Genomic DNA, 22,150 nt, shown 5'->3' with positions numbered 1-22,150 from the left:
AGGTGCATCATAGTTTCTACAATGGGAAGAAAATTCTGCCAGCTTTACTTGAAAGCCCCAAGGACTGTTGAGAATCCGGACTTTCATGAGGAGCACACAATTAAAGTGGAGAGAATGTTTGTGATGAACAAAGCAGGATTTTATTGCAGGAAATTTCGGTCCAAACTTTGCTTTAACACTCGCTTCTGCTTTCAATTCCTTGGAAATTCAACAAACAATCCAGAGTCACTCCTTGTTTTTTCCACCAGCAGCTAAAGTCCTTTGGGAAAAAGAAAAAACAAACAAACAAACATGTTCTCCCTTGTAATGGAAATGCCCAAGATCCCTCTTGCACAAGGAGATAAGGTGTGGTGTCAACAGTGGCCCCTTGTCCTGACAGGGGAGAATGGGGTCAACGCTAGGGCCTTTGATTGCAGTGAGTGTGCTGCACAGCTGCAGTCACTTGAAGATAAAAGGGTGTGGGGAGTAGAAGGAGGAAAGCTTGGTGGAAGGAAGGAGAGAGAACTAAACTGATGAATAACTGGCTGATGGACTACTGCACCTGCTGACTGAGTGATGGACTAACTGACTAACGGACAGATGGGCGAATTGACTTCTGAGGACTGCTGGAACAGAGACTGCTGGAGACACTGGAGACTGGTGTGTGGCTGCCACTCCCAAGACCTGCTGAGGACCAAGGTATTGCTGTAGTGGCTGGAGAAGCTGCTAGCAGGAGTGGAGAGGAAGGAGGACCTCTACAGGTTGAACAGGCGAGCTACCCTGGTGGTGGGGTCCAGCACTGCTGCAGTTCAAAACCAGAGCCATTGTTGGGAAACAAAGGGGACCTAATTAGCTTAAAGTGGGCATAGGGCCTCTAGGCCAGTGGTTCTCAAACTGGTGGGATGTGACCCACAAGTTTGTGTAAAGGTTTCTCTGTCCCTTTAAGGGTGGGGGAAGGGGAGAGGCAGGGAAGCCACCCCCAGGATCGCATTCCTGGGGGGGCGGCGAAGGGGAGTGCTTTCACTTACATTTAGGTAGGTAGGGCTGCTACAGGAGGTGCAGGAAGCCCTGCGCAGCCCTCCACAGCGCTTCCTGAGGTTTGGAATCTTCAGTAAAAGCTCACGCAAAGCACTTTAGTTTTGCAGGAGGTGCTTTGCACCCACTTTTGCTGAACATTCCCAGCCTCGGGAAGCACTATGGAGGGCTGCACTGGGCTCACTGCACCTCCTGTAGCAGCCCTACCTAGTTAAAAGCGGAAAGCACCCCCTCTGCCCCCCCTTAGCGATGTGATCCTGGGGATCACATTGCTGCCCTAATCCGTCCCCCTCAAAGACTTACTGAGAAAAGTTTGAGAACTTTTCAAAGAGTTTTCAAAGACTTACTCCCTCAAAGTTTGAGAACCTCTGCTCTAGGCAAAGCTTGAACTGGGAATTTGGCAAAACACCCCTCAGTACAAAATCCATTCAAAGTAGTGAGGTTCAAACCAGTTTGAATGATAATGATAAGGCCTTTCTTTTTTAACTAAAACTCAGACAAACTCAGAATATGTCCTGAAGCTTGCTTAAATTGCCTTGTCTTCCTTGTTATGTGAAATTATGTTGTTTTCAAGTTCTGCAATTCTGGGATAAATTATTGAAATGCTCTTTTTTTGAGGGGAAAAAAGTTGATTTGAGAGGCAAATGCCATGTGAGCTTAGGACTTCTAACTAAGGATGGTTTCGTAGTAAGGTATGCAATTTCATTCATTTGGAATTTTACATTTTCCTTTCAAACTCTGGAAACATACTTTGAAGAAAAAATAAAGCAAAAATATTTATGAAATCTGCATGTTGTCACCAGGAAACGCGTCCACTTCCATCAAATATTGTTTCAGGCTACATAGGGAATAAATAAGAGAAGAAAATCGATGCATAATTTGCATTGAAATGAAACTACATTCAAGTCTGAGAGTGCTTCACATACTGGGCTGAGTAGAACACCATGCAAGAAGTATTTACAACATATGAGACCTGCTTTTGATGTGGCTAGGGTGCTGACACCAGCCTGTTTATCACAAGACATTACTATTCTATAATAACAACAATAACCACAACAATAATATGAGTACACAATTTTGGAGTGCAGAGAAAGGGCAGGCAATATCAGACACTCATCAGGGCCAGTTTCTTAATAATGTGAACTGAAGCTCAAGTATAGGATCATAGAGTTGGAAGAGACGCACAAAATCTAGTCCAGTGCTTCTCAAACTGTGGGTTGGGACCCACTGTGAGGGTTGCGAGCCAATTTCAGGTGGGTCCCCATTCATTTCAATATTTTATTTTTAATATAAGAACATAAGAACAGCCCCACTGGATCCGGCCACAGGCCCATCTAGTCCAGCTTCCTGTATCTCACAGCGGCCCACCAAATGCCCCAGGGAGCACACCAGATAACCTCATCCTGGTGCTCTCCCTTGCATCTGACATTCTGACACAGCCCATTTCTAAAATCAGGAGGTTGCACATAAGCATCATGGCTTGTAACCCATAATGGATTTTTCCTCCAGAAACTTGTCCAATCCCCTTTTAAAGGCATCCAGGCCAGATGCCATCACCACATCCTGTGGCAAGGAGTTCCACAGACCAATCAAAAGCTGAGTAAAGAAATATATTCTTTTGTCTGTCCCAACACTCAATTTTAGTGGATGTCCCCTGATTCTGCTGTTATGTGAGAATGTAAAGGGCATCTCTCTATCCACTTTATCTTTCCCATGCATAATTTTGTATGTCACAATCATGTCTCCCCTCAAGCGTCTCTTTTCTAGGCTGAAGAGGCCCAAACACCGTAGCCTTTCCTCTTAAGGAAGGTGCCCCAGCCCAGTAATCATCTTAGTCGCTCTCTTTTGCACCTTTTCCATTTCCACTATGTCTTTTTGAGATGCAACCAGAACTGGACGCAGTACTCCAGGTGTGGCCTTACCATAGATTTGTACAACGGCATTATAATATTAGCCATTTTGTTCTCAATACCTTTTCTAATGTTCCCAAGCATAGAACTGGCCTTCTTCACTGCCGCTGCACATTGGGGCGACACTTTCACTGACCTGTCCATCACCACCCCAAGATCTCTCTCCTGATCTGTCACAGACAGCTCAGAACCCATCAGCCTATATGTGAAGTTTTGATTTTTTGCCCCAATGTGCATAACTTTACACTTACTGACATTGAAGTGCATCTGCCATTTTGCTGCCCATTCTGCCAGTCTGGAGAGATCCTTCTGGAGCTCCTCACAATCACTTCTGGTCTTCACCACTCAGAAAAGTTTGGTGTCATCTTCAAAGTTAGCCACCTCACTGCTCAACCCTGTCAACAGGTCATTTATGAAGAGGTTGAAAAGCACCGGTCCCAGGATAGATCCTTGGGGTGCACCACTTTTCACCTCTCTCCATTGTGAAAATTGCCCATTGACACCCACTCTCTGTTTCTGGTCTTCAACCAGTTCTCAATCCATGAGAGGACCTGTCCTCTAATTCCCTGACTATGGAGTTTTTTCAGTAGCCTTTGGTGAGGGACCGTGCCGAACGCCTTCTGAAAGTTCAGATATGTAATGTCCACAGGTTGTCCTGCATTCAGTTCCTTCAATTCCTTAATAACTCTTGGGTGGTTGCCTTTAGGGCCCGGTGACTTACTGATCTTTAACTTATCAATTAGGTCTGAAACATCTTCTCTTTTAACCTCTATCTGACAATTCCTTGGTCAGGAGGGGCCGTTTAGGCAGCGGTATCTGCCTCAGGTCTTCTGCCGTGAAGACAGATGCAAAGAACTCATTTAATTTCTCTGCCATCTCTAAGTCTCCTTCTATCTCCCCTTTCCCTCCCTCACCATCCAGAGGGCCAAACGCTTCTCTGGCGGGTTTCCTGCTTCTAACATATTTGAAGAAGCTTTATTATTCCCCTTAATGCTGCTGGTCATGTGTTCCTCATAGTCTCTCTTGGCCTCCGGTATCACCTTCTTACATTTCTTTTGCCACTGCTTATGTTCCTTTTTATTCTCCTCGTTAGGGCAAGACTTCCATTTACAGAAGGAAGCTTCCTTGCCCTTTACAGCCTCTCTGACTTGGCTCATTAGCCATGCAGGCACACTCCTAGATTTAGTGGAGCCCTTCTTTCTTTGTGGTATACATCTCTGCTGGGCCTCTATTACTGTTGTTTTAAGTAGCCTCCATGCACTCTGGAGTGATTGGACTCTTGTTACCCTCCCTTTCAACCTCCTTCTAACCAGCCTCCTCATTTGAGGGAAGTCTGCCCATCGGAAGTCAAGGGTTTTTGTGAGAGATTTGCCCAGTATTCTTCCCCCAATGTGCATGTCGAAACAGATCGCAGCATGATCACTGTTCCCCAATGGCTCAGTAACATTGATATCTCTGACCAGGTCCTGAGTACCACACAATATTAAATCCAGAGTCACCTATCCTCTGGTGGGCTCCGTGACTAGCTGCTCTAAGGCACAGTCATTTAGCATGTCAAGGAATCCAGTCTCCTTTTCGTGACCAAAACACAAATTGACCCAGTCTATATGAGGATAACTGAAGTCCCCCATGATTACAACCCTGTCCCTCCTTGTCACCTCCCTGATCTGTTTCCTCATTTCAAGGTCCCCTTCTGATTTCTGGTCTGGAGGACGATAGTACACCCCCAGTATTGCATCGCTCCTCAGGCCTGGTAATTTAACCCACAGAGATTCTATGGTGGAGTCGGACCCACCTTCAATGTCTACTTTGCTGGATTCTATCCCTTCCTTAACATAAATGGCCACCCCACCTCCAACACGCCCCTCCCTGTCCCTCCTGTAGAGTTTATAGCCTGGGACTGTGGTATCCCACTAATTTTCCGCATTCCACCAGGTTTCTGTTATGCCCACTATGTCAATGTTTTCCCTAATCACCAGACATTCCAGTTCTTCAATCTTTGCTTGGAGACTTCGGGCATTTGCATAAAAGCATTTGTACATGGAATGCCCCAGGATGGGCTGCTTGTTCGCTCCTTTGTCCCTGCATTCTCTCACTGTGCCAAACTGTCTATCACATCCCATTACGCTACCATTCCCAATTTCTTCTCCTACTGTGTCTTTGCCTTGTTGTTCTCTAACCTCCTCACCCTTGTCCCATAGGGATGAGGAGTCCTGAACCCGATGCCCCTCAGCTCCTGTCGGCCTTCCCCAGGGATCAGTTTAAAAGCTGCTCTGCCACCTGTTTAATGTTATGTGCCAGCAGTCTGGTTCCATTCTGGTTCAAGTGAATCCCGTCCCTCTTGTACAGGCCCCACTTGTCCTAAAACGTTCCCCAGTGCCTAACGAATCCAAACCCCTCTTCCCTACACCACCGTCTCATCCATGCATTGAGACCCCTGATCTCCGCCTGCCTAGCTGGCCCTGCGCATGGAACAGGTAGCACTTCTGAGAATGCTACCTTTGAGGTCCTGGCTTTCAGCTTCCTACCTAATAGCCTAAATTTGGTCTCCAGGACCTCCTGGCTACACTTGCCCACGTCATTGGTGCCAACATGCACCACAACCGCTACCTTCTCCCCAGCACTGTCTACCAGCCTGTCTAGATGAGAAGTGATGTCCGCAACCTTCGCACCAGGCAGGCAAGTCGCCATGCGGTCCTACATCCATTGCAAACCCCCCTCTCTATGTTTCTGATAATTGAATCCCCCACTACAAGAAGTCCCCAACCCCCCTCCCGCCGAGGAAGATCCTGAGTACATTCGGATATGGGCTAAAACATATCAGACTTGATGCTGCCATGATATGTGACTGCATTTGGGGAAATGTTACAGATCTGTACTTTTAACAGGCTAGTTAAAACACACAGTAGGCTTTAACATTGGTATATTCTTTTACCAATGATAGACAATGGCAGTAGCGTAGCTAGGGGGTGCAGGGGGTAGCAGATGCACTGGGCTACAGCTGCTGGAGGGGCAACACCGGGGCTGGAGGGGCAACAATTCCCACACGCAACTGGAGGGGCAACAGTTGTCCACTGTGATCACTGTGTGCAGCCGAGTATAAGTTGCACACACGGCAACTGACTATATATAGGCATGTCTACTCAGAAGTAAGTTCCATTATAGTCAATGGGCCTTACTCCCAGGGAAGTGCGGCTGGGATGGAAGCCTGAGAGCCCCAAGCTAGGCATGTCTACTCAGAAGTAAGTTCCCTTAGAATCAGTGGGGCTTACTCCCAGGGAACTGTGGACAGGATTGGACCTCAGTAGGTCAGGCGCGGCTTCCTCTGACCTGCCTGCTGCTGGTCCTCGCCCTTCCCAGCCACTGTGAGCCAGCAAGCGGGCCGGCTGCTTCTCCACAGCCTCCTCCCCCCACCCGCGAGGCAGCTGCGGGACTCGAGCTGTGCCTGCCAAACAAAACAGGTGTCTGGCAGGGGGGGCACGCCCCCAATTTCCCCTCTCACGTCACTTCCGAGGCATCATTTTGCCCTCTGCACCAGGCAACAGGATCGTTAGCTATGCCACTGGACAATGAGACTTACTCCTGGGTAAGTGTGGGTAGGATTGCAGCCTAGGATTGTTAAAAGTTTCCCTGTTTGATGATGTCACTTCTGGTCATGACATCACTTTCAGTGGGTCCTGACAGATTCTCATTCTAAAAAGTGGGACTCGGTGCTAAAAGTGTGAGAACCACTGATTTAGTCCAACCACCCGATCGTAGCTGTATGAGAGAGACCTGATTAGGCAGTGGCACATGTGCAAAAGAGCCCATTATCTTAGAAGAAGAAGACGATGACGAAGCTAATGCAATACTGGGAAGCTTTAACAGAGGCAAAGAGTTCATACTGAGAAGCAATAGTTCTACACTACTCTGGTCAGAGACCTCACTTGACGTACTGCATCCCGTTCTGGGCACCACGTTTTGAAAAAGACACTGCTAAACTGGAATGAATTTGGAGTAGGGCAACGAAGACGGCATGGATCCTGGAAACCAAATCTTATGAGGAACAACTAAAAGAGTTTGGCATGTTTAGCCTGGAGAAGATGATAGTCATGGTCAAATTCTATCAGGGCCTTATGCTTACAGATCTTTCAATTCATCAGCATAAGGTCAGGTCCTCCACTGCAATAGCTCCTCTGACAATAGGCAGCTCACTACTGATGGTGTAGGAGCTGGAAAGCCCTGTGCCATCATTGGCAAGACACCAAACCACTGCCATAAAATGTAGGTCAGTGGGGGTGGGTGGTGGTTTGAGGAAGGATTGTGGGCTTTTTGGGATGGGGAGCAAGCTGGGCCGGGAGCAGGATTTTGATGGCAGTGGTGCATCTCAAGATCCTATCCCCATTCCTGGCTTGTACCTACCCCTAAAACATAAGAAGAGCCCTGCTGGATCTGGCCAAAGACCCATCTAGTCCAGCTTCCTGTATCTCACAGTGGCCCACCAGATGCCTCAGGGAGCACACCAGACAACAAGAGACCTGAATCCTATTGCCACTCCCTTGCATCTGGCACTCTGAGATAGCCTATTTCTAAAACTAGGAGGTTACACATAGTCATCACGGCTTGTAACCTGTGATACAGGTTACTTTTCTTCTAGAAATCTGTCCAATTCCTTTTTAAAGGCATCCAAACCAGACACCATCACCACATCCTGTGGCAAGGAGTTCCACAGGCTAATTACAAACTGGATAAAGAAATGTTTTCTTTTGTCTATTTAACTCACTTGCTATTCGATTTTGGTGGATGTCCCCTAGTTCTGGTGTTGCAAACAAGGGGAAAAGAGCCACCCTTTATCCATTCTGTCTATCCCCTGCATAATTTTGCATGTCTCAATCATGTTTCCCCTCAGGTGCCTTTTTCTAGAATGAAGAGCCCCAAATGTTGTAGCCCTACCTCATAAGGAAGGTGTCCCAGCCCAGTCATCAGTTTGGTTACCGTCTCCTGCACCTCTTCCATTTCCACTATATTGTTTTTGAGATGTTACAACCAGAACTGAACACAATGCTCCAGGTGTGGCCTGGAATGCAACATATTATCTATCAGAAGCACTGCATGGTCTGAACTGGAGGGAATAGGATTGGGCTATAAGAGACGATAGCTGTCTTCAAGCATTCAAGACTGTGGTGGACAGGTAGACTGGGCATGTTTATTCTGCCGAACCAGACAGGTGGTACTTGGTAACTCACAACAGGCCCCAAGGTCTTTGATTACCCCTGCATATTATATCACAGTGTTTTACCAACTACACAGGGCTTTACAAACTTTCCTCAGCATCAAGAGACAACTTTCACTGGTCTGGGGAGTGATTAGCATTTGTTCTGAAATTTCAAACAGTGACATTTGGAGTAAGTCTCTGAGTTCCTCCCAAGGAGAACCGTCTGATAATTTTCAAGGGAAGCTGAATTAGCCTTTGCTTTCTATAAAACGAGTGAAATTTCTCAGTGGGTATTCTGAACATCCCTACTGTATGCATGACTGTAGCAAAATAGCTTTTTTTGGATAAAGAGAGAGAGAGAGTTTTGAGAATACAGGGAGTTTGAACTCTACAAATATACGTTAGTGATGAAGAGGGGAAAGAAGGTGTAAATGATCTGGAGGAACTAACATTCCAATCATACAAATTCTCCTGATCAAACTGGGATTCAGGAAGAGTGAAAGATGGGACAGAGTGAACCAGAGAAACAATAATGGAAATGAATAAAAAAAAATCTACTTTCTTCCATTTTTGTGGTTAAATTAAGCTTAATGAACTCCTCACATTGACTCGGATTCAAGCCTTCAAGCCAGCTTGCTGCAGCCGAGTCAGAGAAGGAGCGAGACTCACTTAAAAAACCTTATATAACACAGTAATGGATTTACGAAGAGACAAAGCAGGGCCAGAGGCAATGCAACTTGCAAAGGCCTAATAGCCTGGGGCAGGTATCAAGAAGACATATAAACACATTCATAAAACAATCCTGTTTGTGAGTTATGCCTACTTGGTGAAATAGGATTTGCTCCAAAATCTCCCTTGTGCTCATAGGACATAGTTGTACTTTTTGCCAATGTAACAGCAATTCCATTGCTACACGGAAGATGGCTTTGTCGGAGATGCTTCTATGACAGTGGGAAGCTGCCCAAACAAGGGAGAAGACATTGGGGGCACCTTGGGGATGGAGGTGAACTGCTATGTTTGCTTAGGGGCTCCTGCTAGCATAATTTTATGCCAAAAAATTGGCGTAAGTAAAAACACTCCAAGTGGAATCAATGGAGTCAACCCACCTTTTACTGAAGAGCTCTTCACAATCCTATCAACAGGACAGGGCACAGGGTCAGTATGCAGTTCATTTGCATTCAGCCTTTTCACCATTGACAAACCCCCACATGCAGGTGATATCCCACACCACCAGCTTTGTCAGGAAAAATCAAGCGCATGCATTCACTTTTGGGTACTTCTGGTCAAACACTCATGACAGATCCTTCCTTGAGGGATCAAAGCCAAGGTACATAATAGCTGAACAAGCAGCAAATGATGACAGAGTTCCAGTGTAGTTCCTTACAAGAATGAATGAAGAATGTCTTAATGGTCTCTTCTAGAGACTCTAGGGAGAATCTTTATTAAGGGCAAGACCAAATGAATGTACAATCCCTGGGACAGTGGGGAGTCAGGCTGAGGCATACAGAATGGAAAAGCAGCTGGGTGATGGTACCTGTCCCAATTCTCCATTCAATAAGCACTAGTCAAGTGATGGTCTGTTGCAGCTGTAACCTTTTCTGTATCACTGTTTCACATGCTTCTCTTGCCACTTCACAGGCAACCAGGTGGACACTCATGGATGCAACGATGGTCCTCACCAGGTTCTGAGTAGACCAGAAGTAAGGCTTTTAGTAGCAGCAATGCCAAATCAACTATTCCCAAGTAGGGATTGCCACCTTTCTATTCTTGCCGAGCTCCCGTGCCATTGTAAGAGAATAGGCAGACAGATATGTAACTTTACCACCAAGTGGAATTGACATGACAGGGAAGGCTAAACCAGTTACTTCTCCAGCTGACAGAGTAGAAGGACACTACCAAAGGTGGTAGTAACCTGATTTTTCCTGTCATCATGTGCTGTCCTAAGTACCTGTGCAATGATACTGTTTAGTAAAAGCTGTAACTGTTTCAGCTTTTCTGTCTGATGTTCCCCCTTGTAATAGGTGTGTGCAGCACCCTATATAAGCCAAGGGCCACCTTATACAGAGACACACCATTGGTCCATCTAGCTCAGTATTGCCCTCTCTGACTGAAGCTGCTCTCCATGTTTTTTGACAAGGCTGACTCTGGATAAAGATGCTGTTCAACCTGGCACCACCTGCATGCAAAACTTGTCTTTTAAGATTGAATAACAGCCCTTCTCAAATACTTGGAAGCCCCCAAATGGATATACGTGCTATCCATGGCTTTACCAATAGAACACCAGCAATGGTGTTAGGACAGATGGCAACAGCTCATTGTTCTCTTCATTCTGCCCTTTGTGGTGGTGTAACCCAGTAGTGGAGAGGCATGAAAGGCGCAGGTCAGAACCAAGGTCTGATCAGGGAATAACAGTCAGAGAATGGAAAGGACCAAATGAACATGGGTGATGCATGGCTGGAAGGGAGAGGATGGGGTGAAATTAATGATGTGGGTGGTATGACTGAGGCCAACAGTTACTTGAAGGAGGCCAGTGGCCCATGTGCTACTGGGAAGCATGGAAGTGTAGTTTCCAAAGGAACTTCCTTACAGGAAGTATTGGTTAGTACATTTCCTGTGCTTTGCAGATGCAATAGATGTCGAATGACCATATAGTGCAATCCTGTGTATGTCTGCTTGAAAATAAGTCTAATTTACTGAAAATACACATTTTTGTGGGAGTAACCCCCATTGAAGACAATGGGACTTACTTCCAAGTAGACATGCATAGAATTGAGCTGTTAATCAATTTTATAGCTAGTTTGTGGGCAAGCCCTCACCATTTCTAGTTTTCTCTCTCTCTCCCAACCAACCAACCAATCAATAAATGGATCAATCAGTAGACTTCGTTTTACTGCTTAGCTCCTTAAAATTCTTATGCCTGTGGATTTTTAGAAGCATAGGCTAGAACTTTAAAATGTTCTTCTGTAGGAATATTATTGTCAATACCTAATGCAGTTAAACCAAAACAAGCAACTAGCTGCTAAATAAATTCTGAAACACAGTTAGAAAATGTGAGCTGCAAATGCCGCTTCAATCTATTTTAATGCATTACCCTTTAGAAATGAAAATGATGCCAAGATTCATTAATACCTCAAAAATGTCAAGATCCTAAAGGAGTGTCTTTCCAATGACGCTCCTTTCCAATGTTTCTTTCTTTCTACAAAATGTGCCCCCCCCCCCCACAGAAAACAAATTCACAAATTATACACTGTGCAACCAGGGATGGCCCAAAAGAATTCACTGCCTGACCCTCCTCCACGTGCCCTGCTCCAAGAAAATAACCTGGGGGGGGGAACTTACTTTACTTGTTCCCATGTGAACAAAACAAAGAGCTGGTCTTGCTAGGAGCTGTTTTATTTAACACATTTTTGCCCGGCCCACGGGTGTACTCATTTGATCCCTGTTGTGTATATGCAACGTTGGGCAGAAATGGCTTAAAGAAACTTCAGGGAAGGACCAAGGTGAGGGGCAGGGAAGTGGGTTGCTGTTGCCTATGCCCAAATGAATGTGGGCAGTAGTGATTTACTTACCTGCCCCTTACCTTGGTTCTCCCTCCCTCTCCCTTAAGTTCAAAGGGACTGCATCAGAAGGAACCAGGTGAGTGAAGTCACTGCCCACATGGTTTTTCCAGGTGCAGGCAGCTTTCCCTACCTTTCCTACCTTCTCCCCACATGAAGAAGGAGTGAGGTGAGAGAGTAAAGAAGTGAATGGCTACTACCCCTTCCCTGAAAAAGCCCCGCAGGCAGCAGTGGGCCACTTCACCCACCTTGTGAGGAAGAAGCAAGATTAGCAGGTAGGAAAGCAGATCAGTGCAACTCCATCTGCAATGGACTGGAGAAAGGTGGCAGCAGGCTCGGGATGAAAGGGCACTGAGTCTGCTGTTTGTCCACAGATTCATGTGAGCCGCACCATTCATGGCATGGATGAACATGTCCATCCATAGCGCTTAGTCAAAATCATTAGAATAGTTTTGCAACTACAGGTTGAATCTCATCATTCAGGGTTCAGTTCCCAGAACTCAAAAATCGCATTAAACCAAATCCATGTAAAAAACAACGTCCCTTTGCTAGGCAATTTAAAAACAGCCTTGCTGACCTTTGTGGTGTAAGACAGAGTCATTAGGCAGACAATCTAACAATCAATCTCTCTCCATGCGCTTAGAAAACCTTCACTCTGAGCCAGCGACCCCTCCCTTCACCCAGAGCAAGGTGATTATCTTTTTTTACATGCTCAGAGTTGAAGGGAGGGGTCGCTTAAATGGGAGAGATGCTGTTCAAAGTGCCTGGAGAGAGAATGATTGATGGATTGTCTGCCAGCTCCCTCCATTGTCTCCCTCGTGCCAGTATTTTGGGACAAGGGTTCTCTGCCTGCTATTTAACAGGTACATTGCTGTTATAATAATAATAATAATAATAATCTATTTATTGCTACTACACCTGTCAGGTAATACTAGAGATTGCTGAAAACAAAGCACGAAGAAATATTGGCTGGATTTATTTCCCTACCTTTTCTCCTATTCTCAGATTTTCTCGGTAGCACAGTTGCATTTTTGCACTGGCTCATATTTTATAGAGAAGAAAGTGCCATCCCATGAATTGGAAAGAGCTGGAATTCTGCTAATAGCTAGAACCTCTTATTTGTCCAGCCATAAACAACCCGTTTCATTCCTGTAAAAGCAGGTCCATTTTCAGCAGTACTCTTATGGATCAATTCCTTTCTCCTAATTAAGTTTTACATTAAGACAGATTTCTGGATTTGATGCCGTCTTGGGCTATAACATTGGTCTTCTGTCACAAAGCAATATTAGATTCTGCTTTCCGGTGGGACTGAAATTGTTTCATGTTCAATCATCCACATCAGATCCTGTTCATTGCCTTGAAAACATATAAACAAATGAAAATGAAGTCTGCAACTGTGAACTTTTGTTTCTACATTTGTGTAGTGTTTGGGGAGTGATGGTCTGTGCATTTTGGGCAGGTGGCATCAGGTTGGGTACAAGCTGAAGGTCTGAATCCATAAGAGGCCCCACCTGGGCAGGTCAGCCCCTGAACCCTCAGGGCTGGTGCCCAGTGTTCCATCGGAAGTGAAGGTGCCCCATTGGCACCAATTAGAGGGCTTCTAATTTCTTTCTGACAGTGGCAGAGAACAATGTTCTTTGGAAACAGGACTTTTTCTATGGTGGCATCCCAGTAATGGAACTCCTTTCCAAGACGTATTTATACGGCCTTCATTTTATATCTTTTTCATGCCAAATCCAGATGTTTTTCCTATGTTTTTAGGGCACCAAATGATTATTTTCATGCTGGTGTTTCGATCTCTGTTGTTTTGCTGCAAAGTTTCATGCTAATATATTTTTGAATAGCTTCCTGGACAGGATGTGAAAATATCAGTAGAAATAATTATGGGAATCTGACCCTATATGGGAGGAATAACAATTCACCTTCATTTCTATGCAGGGCAACATTTATTATGGGCATATAATTGCACACAATGATATGAAAAGAAAAAGAAGAAATGATGTAGGAACTGGAATTACCCAGGCACCCTTTGAAGGAGAACACAAGACAGAGACTTGGGATAATAAAATTGTCTTAATAACATGAAGCAGACCTGCAGCAGGAATAAACCCTCACCAAAAACAAAACAAACAACAAAAAAACCCAAGGTGCTGGCACTAATTTTGGGGGGAAATGTCACTAGCCATCTACCTCCCCCATACCCCACATGGGCATAATGTCCTGGCTCAAGGTGTCACCCAGTTGTGGACTGGGTTATCCTATCCTTGCCAACCTTGAAGGGTCAAGGCAGTTGGTTTGCAGTGACCCACACAGGTGAAACTATGTGTTGGACCTTGCCAAAACCAGCCAAGGAGCTAGCCAGCCTCTTAATCCAGGCAAGCATCGTAAGAGCCATCCTGGCATACTCCTTGACCTTGCTTACTTCAGGAAGCATGCCAGGCCCGTTCCTGACTCTCCTGCCAATACGTCACCTGCCAACTAAAAACATAAAACATTAAGGAACAAATTCCTGGTCCAAAATGCCAGTCTGGGATAGGTGAAAAAAACTGCCACCCATCAGTCAATCAGGGTTGTTGGCAACCTTCAGTCTCGAAAGACTATGGTATCGCAATCTGAATGGTGGTTCTGGAACAGCGTCTAGTGTGGCTGAAAAGGCCGATTCGGGAGTGACAATCCCTTCCACACTGGGAGCAAGTGCAGTCTGTCCCTGGTCTGTCTCCCTGGCTGTGGGCCTTCAATCTTTGTCTCTTTGCCTCAGACTGTTGGCCAAGTGTCTCTTCAAACTGGGAAAGGCCATGCTGCACAGCCTGCCTCCAAGCGGGCCGCTCAGAGGCCAGGGTTTCCCACCTGTTGAGGTCCACTCCTAAGGCCTTCAGAACCCTCTTGCAGATGTCCTTGTATCGCAGCTGTGGTCTACCTGTAGGGCGCTTTCCTTGCACGAGTTCACCATAGATGAGATCCTTTGGGATCCGGCCATCATCCATTCTCACGACATGACCGAGCCAATGCAGGCGTCTCTGTTTCAGTAGTGCATACATGCTAGGGATTCCAGCTCGTTCCAGGACTGTGTTGTTTGGAACTTTGTCCTACCAGGTGATGCTGAGGATGTGTCGGAGGCAGCGCATGTGGAAAGCGTTCAGTTTCCTCTCCTGTTGTGAGCGAAGAGTCCATGTCTCGCTGCAGTACAGAAGTGTACTCAGATCGCAAGCTCTGTAGACCTGGATCTTGGTATGTTCCGTCAGCTTCTTGTTGGACCAGACTCTCTTTGTGAGTCTGGAAAACGTGGTAGCTGCTTTATTGATGCACTTGTTTAGCTCGGTATTGAGAGAAAGAGTGTCGGAGATTGTTGAGCCAAGGTACACAAAGTCATGGACAACCTCCAGTTCATGCGCAGAGATTGTAATGCAGGGAGGTGAGTCCACATCCTGAACCATGACCTGTGTTTTCTTCAGGCTGATTGTCAGTCCAAAATCTTGGCAGGCCTTGCTAAAACAATCCATGAGCTGCTGGAGATCTTTGGCAGAGTGGGTAGTGACAGCTGCATCGTTGGCAAAGAGGAAGTCATGCAGACATTTCAGCTGGACTTTGGACTTTGCTCTCAGTCTGGAGAGGTTGAAAAGCTTTCCATCTGATCTGGTCCGGAGATAGATGCCTTCTGATGCAGTTCCAAAGGCCTGCTTCAGCAGAAGAGTGAAGAAAATCCCAAACAAGGTTGGCGCAAGAACACTGCCCTGCTTCACTCTGCTTCGGATGTCAAAAGGGTCTGATGTGGAGCTATCGAAGACAACAGTGCCCTTCATGTCCTTGTGGAAAGATCTGATGATGCTGAGGAGCCTGGGTGGACATCCGATCTTGGGGAGAATCTTGAAGAGGCCGTCCCTGCTGACCAGGTCAAAAGCCTTCGTGAGATCTATGAAGGCTATAAAGAGTGGCTGTCGTTGTTCCCTGCATTTCTCCTGCAGTTGTCTAAGGGAGAATACCATATCAGTGGTGGACCTGTTGGCTCAGAATCCGCACTACAATTCTGGATAGATGCTCTCTGCAAGTACCTGGAGCCTCTTTAGTGCAACTCGGGCAAACAACTTTCCTACTACGCTAAGGAGAGAGATGCCGCGGTAGTTGTTGCAGTCACCCCTGTCACCTTTGTTCTTGTACAGCGTGATGATGTTTGCATCCCTCATGTCTTGAGGTACTCCACCTTCTCTCCAGCAAAGACAGAGGATTTCATGCAGCTCAGTGACGATGATCTCTTTGCAGCACTTTAGGACTTCAGCAGGGATGCTGTCTTTTCTGCTGCCTTGCCAAAGGCAAGGGAGTCCAGGGTCACGTGATGTTCTTCTAGGGTTGGTTCTGCTGTCAAGCTCCTCCAACACAGGCAGGCACTCAATGTTGTTCAGTGCTTCTTCGGTGACTACATTTTCTCTGGAATATAGCTCAGAGTAGTGCTACACCCAGCATTCCATCTGCTGCGCCCGATCCTGGATGACCTCGCCTGCTGCAGTCTTCAGAGGGGCAATTTTCCTCTGTGTTGGACCTAGGGCCTGCTTGATACCATTATACATCCCCTTGATGTTGCCCGTGTCAGCTGCTATCTGTATCTCGGAACAGAGCTGAAGCCAGTAGTCGTTAGCACATCTCCTGGCAGTCTGCTGGACTTTGCTGCGAGCAGCTCGGAGGACCTGCAGGTTGCGCTCACTGGGACAGGCCTTGTATGCTGCTTGAGCTCTCCTCTTTTCCTCAATGACTGGTGTCAACTCCTCAGAGTGGGCTTCAAACCAATCTTGTTTGTCTTCTTGCAGAATATGGACAAGGCGGTGTTGCAAATGGTATTCTTGAAATGTTCCCATCTGTTGGATGCGTTTGTGTCGGCCAGGCCTGGAAGAGATTCCTCAAGTGCTCATGCAAATTCCTCCACTTTCCTCTGATCCCAGATCTTGCTGGTATCAAGGCGAGGTCTTCCTTCCTTTTTCGTGTGATACAGTCGCTTTGCTTGCAGTTTCACTCTGCTGCATACCAGGGAGTGGTCAGTGTCGCAGGCAGCACCCTGATAACTGTGTGTGATCTTGATGCTGGGAAGGCTGGAGCATCTGGAAAGAATCAGGTCGAGCTGGTGCCAGTGCTTTGATCTTGGGTGTCTCCAAGAGACTCTATGTTGGGGCTTTGTGTTGAAGAATGTGTTGCTGACACAGAGACTGTGATGTCAGCAAAACTCTAGCAGGCGTTGGCCATTTTCGTTCATCTTCCCAGTGCCGAACTGACCTAAGCAAGTGGGCCACGAACTGTTATCAGCACCAACTCTAGCATTGAAATTGCCGAGGATGAACAATGGCTCTTTTACAGGGATTTTCTTGATAGTGGTGGCCAGGTCATCGTAGAATTTGTCTTTGGCTTCTGCTGGAGACGACAGAGTCAGTGCATAAGCACTGATGAGAGTGACAGGTCCTGCTGATGACTGGAGCTGCAGAGACAAAATTCTTTCACTTCCCACAGTAGGTGGGATGATGGATTCCAGCAGGGTATTTCTGACCGCAAAGCCAACACCATGTTCCCTGGTTTCGTTTGGTGGTTTTCCCTGCCAGAAAAATGAGAAATTTCTCTCCTGGACAGATCCGGAATCTGGCAGCCTTGTCTCTTGAAGGGCGATGATGTCCATCTGCAGTCTGCTCAGCTCCATGTCGATGACAGCTGTTTTGCGTGCGTCGTCTGTTTCTTGCAGGTCATCAGAGAAGCCAGGTGTCATTGTCCTTATGTTCCAGATGCCCAGCTTTAGGGCAGGAGTTTTCTGTTTTGTGTTGCCTGGTGCAGAGTTGTTGATCCGCTTGTCGGTTTTCACCCTAAACCCCATGCACCCCATGAGGTTAACGGACCTTGGCGAGGCAACACCTTACTGGCTGGGGATTGCTCAGCTTAAGGTGGGCAGTAGCTGCCCAATGAGATGCAATTATCTCTCCCACCGTCGGAAGCAGCCCCTGGCATCACGCTCTACGCCAATCGAGCGAAGACTTATAACCGGTAAACTGCTGCTTCCCATGTTGTGCCGACGCCATATGGCAAAGTTGGAGTGTCCTCTCCAGTGTGTGAAGCCTCGGTAAGAAAGTATGGAGGATATGCTGTTACCCATGCAGCAAATCCCCCCTCTCCACGTCACTGGAATGGTCCAATGGAAAGGCAAAAGCCAATACGGTTGGTTCCAGCGGCGTCGCAAGAGTTGCCAGAACGTGACTGTGTTCAGCCATGAACTGCCTCAGGGACTCTGGCTCCTGATTTTGCCTTGAGGTTGACTCCTGAAGCCTTTTCCATAACTGGATGTAGCCACAAGGCAGTGGAGGTTTGGGATCAGAGTTTTCCTTCTCTCAGATGAGCTGCCTTCCCAGGCTGACCAGTCCCATCTACCCAGTGGCTGTTTGGTCGCCTCCAAATGTAATGGATTTGGCAGAAATCGATAAACTTACAATTCCTCTTCAAGACAGGTCAGTAAAAACTTTATAGACAACTGTAAACCATTCATGGACTTCCTGTGCATCGAGGGGAAAATGGGCCAAATAACCTATGATTTGATGAGTAGATAAGCAATTTAATTTTAATTTCTCATTTTTCTTTGGTGTTAAAAATGTACTTTTCAATAAGTAGTAGACTGTTTACGATTTAATAGCTAATATTTTGTATGATTTTGTATATTTTGTATGCAGCCTAATAACCCAATCCCATCTAACCCCTTATGCCGCATCCTGCAGGGCAAACATTCCTGAAGGTCCGTTCCAAATATGTGAACATTTGTTCCCTTGCCTGGGGTTAAGCCTCCTTTGCATCATGGGTCTAAATCTATGTCAGTGATCTTGCTGATGCAAATCTGAATGGGCCCAGAAAGGTGGGTCATGGCTCGGAAGATGGATAGGATGTTGGAGGAGCTGCTGTCACTGATGCTGCTCTTTTCTGCCCTCAAAACCCTCCCTCCCCAGTCTCTGCACAATTCCTCCCTCTGCCCTTCCTGTTCTGCCTGCCCTCACCACCTGCACTAACTTGCTGAGGCTGTTCCTGAGGTCCCCTTGTGGCCTGTCCCAGTCTGTCATCTGACCAAAAGGTTCATTCCAAATGATGGATCCCCCCACAGAGACTTGAACTTTGTGTGGAGGAGTTCCTAGCAGTTCTTTGCTTCCGCTTTGTATGATTGAGACATATGAAATTATGCAGTGGATGGATAGAGTGGATAGAGGGATGTTCTTTTCCCTCTCACACACCAGAACCAGGGGACATCCACTGAACTTGAATGTTTGGAGAATTAGGACAAACAAAAGAAAATATTTCTTTACCTAGAGTGTAATTAGTCTGTGGAACTCCTTGTCACAGGATGTGATGAAGGCATCTGGCCTAGATGCTTTTAAAATGGCATTGGGCAAATTTTTGGAGGAAAAGTCCATCACAGTTTACAAGCCATTATGTTTATGTGCAACCTCCTGATTTTAGAAATGGGCTACCTCTGAATGCCAGATGCAAGGGAGAACACCAGGATGCAGGTCTCTTGTTGTCTTGTGTGCTCCCTGAAGCATTTGGTGGGTCACTGTGAGATACAGGAAGCTGGACTAGATAGGTCTTTGGCCAGATCCAGCAGGGCTCTTCTTATGCCCGTTTGTAGTTGATGCCACCAGAGCTGCTATAGGAGGTGGAGATGCATGTTTGGTAGAGGTGCCAATTACTGTGTTCCCTTTTCCCAGTGGCTGGGAGAGGGGCTTCCCCAGCATTGGTTGCTCATGGGCCCTGCACCTACCTGCCCTTGTCCCCTGCTCCATTCACCCTGGTGGCACTTCTCTAGCCATTGCTTTGAAGCAGACAGGCTGCAGTGAATGGCTCCTTGTCAAGACACTGCTTTGTGAGTGATGGGCTGCACAAAGTTTCCATGGATGCTGTTGCTGGAAAGGGCTTTACCAGCATTCCCAGGATGGTGTGGCATTGCCTGGCCAGGCTTAGGACATGATGGACATCCTGCCAGCATCCCTGTGCATAGTGTGGCATCAGCATAGGACTGGACTGTGAACTTCACCCAATGCCACAATGAACACAATCTAATAAAATGTTCTGAACAAACAGAGCTCACATTCTCTACCCAGAAAAAAACTGCAGGATAAAAACAAAACAAAAATTCAGCTACCTGTTTGATGCAGCCAGAGTGATGCCTCTTCAAAACTCCCCATAGTGGTGTTTCAAACTGAACCGTATCAAGAAGAGTAAAATATGATGTTCGCTTTTGTTTCCCAGCCACTTACACTCTCTTTTTCTTCCCATGAGAAAACTGCTCCCTTTCCCAAATAAGGATCCTCACACAGAAAAATGGTATTTTCTTGGCCATTTTTCATTTAGAGCAGCTTGAAGCTCGCCGACTGTTCAATTAAGGGATCCATCTCCACATTAACTGTCTCTGCAGAGAGGTGAAGTATGTTGAATGTCAAGCGACGAAGCAAAATGTAACATGTGGTGACAGAGAGACTGAGCGTTCAGTGAGCATGAGAAACAAGTGTGAACACAAGCGCCCTGCCTAACCAGAACCAATCATTCTGCCCATCACATATCTATGCATGAACACTTTTTCACTCATGCAGAAGTGGCATCAGGTTCTCTCTACAAGATCCCCTTCAGGCTCACCATGAAAGAGGCCCCCCTCCTTTTTTTTTTAACTAATCATTGTTATGATGTCAGTTTGTCCTATTTCGATGTTATGAAATTACTGTCTCTTCTAATGAAACAAAAGTGTTGATTCTTTTAGTTTGTTTGAAAAAAAGTCAGTGATACTTGGAAATAAGAATTGACTATGAAGCAATCAACTAACAAGAAAAATCCTGCTGAATGGAGCGAAAAGCCCATTGAGCCCAGCATTCTGTTTCCTACAATGGTCCACAGCTGCCTCTGGGAAGCCCATAAGCAAGAGAGAAGGGCATAATTTTCCCCCATCATTTCTCCCCACCAGTTCTGCTCAACTGGTATTCAGAGCTGCTGAACCTGGAGGTAGTGTATAGCCCTCATGACTAGTAGCCATTGCTAGATCTTGTCTCTATGAATTTGTCCTGTCCCCTTTTAAAGCCATTCAAGCTAGTTGCCATCGTATCTGCCTACCCCCCATCCATCCAGTTTCCCCATACCTCTTGTGTCTTCACAACAACCCTGTGAGGTAGCAGTCTAAGCAAGGCCATCCTTAGGAGCTACAGGGAGAAGACAGCAAGTAGAGGTTGTGCAGGTTTATATCAAGAACTCGGTTTTGATAAGGTAATACCATTTTTGTCCTGGATCCAAGCCCTCTCTTGCATAGGCTTTGAAAGGTTGCCGTGACCTCCCAAATGAGACTTCATGACCCCATAGGAGTCTCAACCTACCGGATGAAAAACGCTGCTCTAGAAAATGTGTCAAGCAGCATCTTGAGCCAAGATGCTGTCAAGCATCTAAGCACCCCTGATGCACTCAAGCAGCATCTAAGCACTCCTGATGACATCACTGCTCATATTGAAGAAGTCCTGGAGCTCTCTCAAAAAAATGGTGGTTGGCAACCTTCAGTCTCGAAAGACTATGGAATAAGCCTACAGCAGCCGGTATTCCCAGGCGGTCTCCCATCCAAGTACTAACCAGGCCTGACCCTGCTTAGCTTCCGAGATCAGACGAGATCGGGCATGTGCAGGGTAACCCCAACCAATTTCACCCTGTTTATGTACAACCCTAAGCAGAGGCAGTCCTAGGCTTTTCTCTGCCCAGGGCCACCTCTGCCTTTGCCCCTCCCCCACCCCTGGAAGTAACTGCGGTAATGTCATCGTCACCGCAATTGCTTCTGCACAGCTGCCTCCTCCACTTCCCCTTTGAAAAAAGGGGCAAGGAAGGAGACAGTCCAGGCTCTGATGGAGCCTTTTGTGCCACTTCAATTAGCACAAAAGGCTCCATTGGAGCATTTTGGGGCCACTGGAAGTGGCGTCCAGGACAGAGGTGAGTGCTGCTTCCAAGAGGCAGCCAGCACTCACTTCCTGGGTGCCACTTCTCGTGGCCCCAAAGGCCTCCAATGCAGCATTTCGTGCTGTTTGGAATTGGCGCAAAAGGCTCCATCACAACCTGAGAAGCAGCACGTGCATCCTCAAAAATTGGAGGAGGTGCACGCCACCTCCCTCTGCTCCCAGGGCCACCCCTCTTTCCTCCACTTTCTTTAAAGGGGAGAAGAGGGGGGCGGCCTCAGACATGGCCAGGAACCACACCAAGAGTGACTGCAGGAGCTCAGTCACTCTTGGCGTAGCTCCCCACTGATCCAAGGGCCTCCCCCTCTCCTCCTCTTGAAAGAGGAGCTCAGCACCCAGGACATTTGCCCCTCTTGTACTCCTCTGGGTACACCACTGACCCTAAGCCTGACTTAGATTTTTATGAATCCAGAGGATTTTCTTTTATAAGCCGCTGCATGTTTACTCAGAAGTGAGATTCACTGTGTTCAATAGGGCTTACTTCCAAGAAAG

At 46.7% G+C, this 22,150-nt stretch overlaps 1 pseudogene; it reads right to left on the bottom strand.

Moving 5' to 3' along the window:
- Window positions 1-21,235: 21,235 nt before the first annotated feature.
- On the bottom strand, window positions 21,236-21,349 carry LOC136650336 (5S ribosomal RNA; annotated as a pseudogene).
- Between the last annotated feature and the right edge of the window lie 801 nt (window positions 21,350-22,150).

This window comes from Tiliqua scincoides, chromosome 4 (genome assembly GCF_035046505.1).
Source record: "Tiliqua scincoides isolate rTilSci1 chromosome 4, rTilSci1.hap2, whole genome shotgun sequence".
NCBI classification, from domain to species: domain Eukaryota; kingdom Metazoa; phylum Chordata; class Lepidosauria; order Squamata; family Scincidae; genus Tiliqua; species Tiliqua scincoides.
The sequence above is the reverse complement of the archived record's forward strand: the minus strand, read 5'-3'. Positions and strand labels throughout refer to the sequence as shown.